General features: G+C 32.7%; 1 long non-coding RNA gene across 1 annotated transcript; it reads right to left on the bottom strand.

Moving 5' to 3' along the window:
• Window positions 1-2,295: 2,295 nt before the first annotated feature.
• On the bottom strand, window positions 2,296-3,855 carry LOC311085803. Its single transcript, XR_014606961.1, has 4 exons — window positions 3,532-3,855; window positions 3,172-3,300; window positions 2,757-2,855; window positions 2,296-2,600 (listed from the first exon to the last, which is right to left on the bottom strand). It is a non-coding gene; the product is annotated as an uncharacterized lncRNA (long non-coding RNA).
• Window positions 3,856-4,735: the final 880 nt, after the last annotated feature.

The following is a 4,735-nucleotide window of genomic DNA, read 5'->3' as shown; positions in this document are numbered from 1 at the left end:
AAATCTATTTTGTTTTCTTTATGTGTTATTTCATAATTATGTTCAAATTAGAACTGTGTTTCATTTATCAAGTCTTACTATATATATATTTGTATATAGAGATGAAACATGGTTCTCAAAGTTGAGATTTGCTATACAAGTTGTTATAGATACACACTCCACAGAATGAGTAAATGGTGTCTTCAACTGCGCGACAGTCAGACCTTTTTTTATTATTCACAAATTGTAAAATCCCACAGAAAGTTCCAGTAGGAACAAATGTACAATGTACATTTCCTGCTAAGTTTATGCTGTGGTCACTTTCCATTTCTCTACTTTAATGTACAAGCTAGCATTATTGCTAGTGGTGGAATCAGATTTTATTGTTGGGATAGTCGACCTCTTCTTTCTTCTCTCGTTCTCGATTGCTCTGACTCTGCCGGATCTTTCGTGTGGACTCGATCCCTGAGCTCTCAAACAGCCGTGCCATGAAGGCCAGGCCCTCACGTTTAATGTAGGACTTTCCAGCAAAAGTGTAAAGTACAGGATTTATAGATACTGATGAAGGTGAAAGTGGAGGCGAAGCCCCGGAAAGATGTCCAGGTTTGATTGACTCTGTGAGGATTAATTAGTTATTAAATTAGAAAAACACACAATGGCATTTCTGTGAATGTTTTTAGGCCCTGTTTACACCTGGTATTAAGATGTGTTTTGGTCGATCGGATCACAAGTGGACGATGCTAAATATAGGCGTAAACAGGGTCTAAAAAGTTTTGAGCTTGTCCACTTTCAACCACTTCCAGAGGTAGTCGAAAACACATCCAACCGGATTGCTTTCATAGTGTAAACACTCATTTATAACACACACTCACAGCTGTCGGCTGGTCTTGATCTTTATTTTTGTTTCGAAGATGAACTTACTGTTTTGGAATAACCATTAGTGTGAGTAAATGATGATAGAATTTGTATTTTGGGTGAACTAACCCTTTAAACTTTGAAATATAATGTTTAAATATGTAACCTGTACAGTGGTAGCATTTTTTACTTGAGTTCAGTCTGACTTCCTGTAAGTAGTGTGGGTTTGTTGTGTGAAGGACAGCAACAGGAGGGTTTTGCAGCTTCTTTTCCATTTTTTTTTTTCACTAAGCATTTCACATTTTTTGTAAACTTTTTATTCACAGTGTATGTTGTGCATAATTACGTTGAACATTTCAGAGTTGTTTTGCTTGTAGCTGAAGTTGGTACAGTTGCATCAGTTGTATTGCAGTTGTATTGCATCTCCTAAAAGATAATAGACATTAAATCTGTGCATTAAATCTTTTGCTCTTCTAAGCAGAAGTGTGAGCAGTGTGGTTTAGCTCAAATAAAGTGTAAAGCTAAGCTCAGTACTTAAACCATCAGTTCCTCTGAGTTGGTCACTTGACAGTAAATGACTCATATGGTGTCATGTTGTTCTTGACAGGTGGTTTACCCTTGAGCAGAGTTCACATTTGCTTTAGACATCTCTGCATTTTTTAACCTCAAACGGAAAAATGGTGCAGTCAGTGAGTGGGGTTTAACAGTTTGATAGAATGATTGTTGTTGTTTCTTCATGTAGATTATGTATATATATATGTAAAAATCTGCGAGTGGACAAGCAGAAGCCCACAGACTATGATCAACACAAGCACTAATAAGGTAAGAATGGATCTTCATCAGTCAGGATTTGTCCCAGAAGCTGATATCCAGCATACCAGAGTGAATTACAGATGTTATGAAGAAGAAGGGTCAACAATATACCCTGTTATGTATACCCAGCTATGTAAATAGCTTCAAAACGTATAAAATCCTTATCGTTGTGTTTCAATATTCTCTGTCAGTAAATTTGTAGATATACAGTAGACAAAGCAGAGATACTGCAATTCTGCTGTTTCCATTAGAGTTTAAGACGACTGTGAGAACTGAGACACATAAATGTATGAAGGTACTGGCACTCGGTTTAAGGTTAAACCTCCACTCTAGACAAAGGTGAGAGACTCTGTTTGTCATTGGTTTTCAAGTGACCAGTGGAACATATTTCTGGTTTTGCTTTAACACTTCAGTTGAGTTTAACCGCACTGTGTAGCCTGTGTAGTTACACTGGGTGGACTTGTGCTGAATATAAATTATTTTACATATATATTGTATATATATGTATATATATGTACATACATATATATATATATATATATATATATATATATATATATATATATATATATATATATAGCCTACATATTGATATAAATATGTATAATGGAGGTGTGACTCATGCCATTTTAAAAAAAAAAAACAGTAGACTTGTATTTAGTCAATTTATTGATGCAAACATGTGCAAATCCTGACTGAAAAACTATAGAACAAAAGGATAAAGAATTTCACATCGATATGACTATATTAACTGAAGCCTGATAAAAGATGCACAGTTTACAAATTACATTTTCAATAGTTTTTTTGTAGCTAAGACAGTATGTGCCCATATATTACACCATAAAGTATTATATTCTTGACTTAAGCACATGATATTTTAAGAACATGTTATATAGTCAAAGACAGATGCTGTTTGCTTGCTGAATATGTTCCACTTTGCTTTTGGCATTCACCTGCAGTTGATATGAATAAAAACAAAAAGCTACAAAAATTTGTTGGCATAACAGGTCAGTAGAATTGTATTATAATTAATTCATTAAAATTAAAAATCAATAGTTAAAACTTAGGGTAATGAAATTTAGCAATAAATATTATATTAATGAACTTACATTACAGCTGGTTTGGGTCTTGAAGCTGATATATAACTTGTGTCCGCAGATCAGTGTGAATGTGTTTGTCCAACTTTTCTGTTTTTCCAGCAGCAAAAACTAAGAATGAAACAGTAAATTCAGATTCAATAACGCTTATATTATTTTTTCGTAAATTGTACATATATATATATATATATACACATATATATATATATATATATATATATATATATATATATATATATATATATATATATAGGCTATATAAGCAAAAATAGTTAAATGTATGTAGGCTAAACAAAGTAATAAAAAACTTCAGCAGCCTAATATTGTGTATTATATATTTAATAGATATTATATATTATAATAAAACAGTACATATTATTGTATATTTAATTTGATCATTTTTATAACAATAAGCGTAATATCTCACCGATCAGCACAATGAGCAGAAGCCCGTTCATCAGAGCAGATATGATGATAATAATCTGCCATTGTGTCTGATTCTGATCAATAAACTCCAGCACTGTATGATTGTGACACTCAGTTAGCTGAGTTGATTCTGTAATGAAAGTGTTCAGAGTTTATTAATGCCAGTCTCCAGCTGGAGAACAATGACTGCAATTTTATAAACCTTTAATATCTGTAAGATATTAATCTCTCAGCAACCAATTAGTGTGATAATTATGATTTTCATAAAAAAACTAGTAGTAAATAACAAGTAATAAATAATCAACACTCAATTTCACACTGATCAATATGTTTTGATCAATAGAGGAGTAAATGAACTCACCGGTGAAGTGCAGTCTGGTGCTGTTGCTGAGTTTTAGAGGTGTGTGTGTGTTCATACAGTAATAAACTCCTAATTCATCAGCGGTCACATTATTTATAACTAGATTATGATTAAATTGCAGTGAATATTTCTTTCTGAATGTTTTATTTGAGTAAAAAGGCGCTGTTGGATTTGAGGTTGACCGTAGAATCACTGTTGGAGGATCTGGTGTTTTCAGTAAAATCCAATAAACCTCATTTTCATCAAGATCACAGTTTATGGTCACATTTGATCCCAAATCAGTGAGTTGATCTGAGACTGCAGCTCGACAACAGATTAACACATCTATAAGATAAAAATAAATAAACATGCATTAAAATTCATTTTTAATTTGCCACATAAAACCACTGTGAACCTTTAACATGAAACAATTTATAGTTAAGCTCATGTAAATATTTTCATATGTTATAAACTCACAGAGCTGAAGCTGAATGATCCTCATGTTACTGGTTGAATAAAACCATTGAATCTTGAAACCTGGTTCCCTCCACACATGTATGATGAAATCTACAGCTCTGAACCAGACAGCAGAGGAAGTCAAGTTTGCTCTGACCACATTGTACACACTTTTTTTTCCAACACCTAACGCCTCAACATCATCATTACTTTATCAAGTTAAACATGACAGTAAGTTGCCAGATAATTGCAATAACATCAGCAAACTCACATAAAGCCAACACACTCTCATGACAACTCATGATAATTTGTACAAGATGCCAAAACCGTATGATATTATAAAGTACAACTAAGATTGTATTAAAACTTTTATAATCTATATAAATTTATAATATAATAAAATTACTTTTCATAAGTGTCAGAGGTCAGAGATTAAAAACTCACTAAATGTTTAAAAAATGTACAAAAATGTCAAAAACATTTACAAAAACATCTGTTTAATAAAATTATTTGAATAGTCAAAGATTAGTGTCACATCAGGTCCAGCAAAGGAGGCAAAGAGAGGAAAAGGTGGATCCTGAAGCAGCCAAACAAAGTTTATTAAACAATCCCAACTAAAACAAAGAAGGCAAAAAAAATAAATAATAATAATTCTCGCCTTCACACTAGAGTTTACGGTATGTCAAATACAGATACACTGAGTATCCATTGAGCTGAAATAGTACAGATCGGAGAGTGAAACTCAGTCAGAGTGTAGAGTGAGTGAAAA

Source organism: Abramis brama (assembly GCF_963993115.1).
Source record: "Abramis brama genome assembly, chromosome: 6".
Lineage (NCBI taxonomy): Eukaryota > Metazoa > Chordata > Actinopteri > Cypriniformes > Leuciscidae > Abramis > Abramis brama.
Note: the sequence above shows the minus strand (reverse complement) of the source record. Positions and strands in the feature narration are given on the sequence as shown.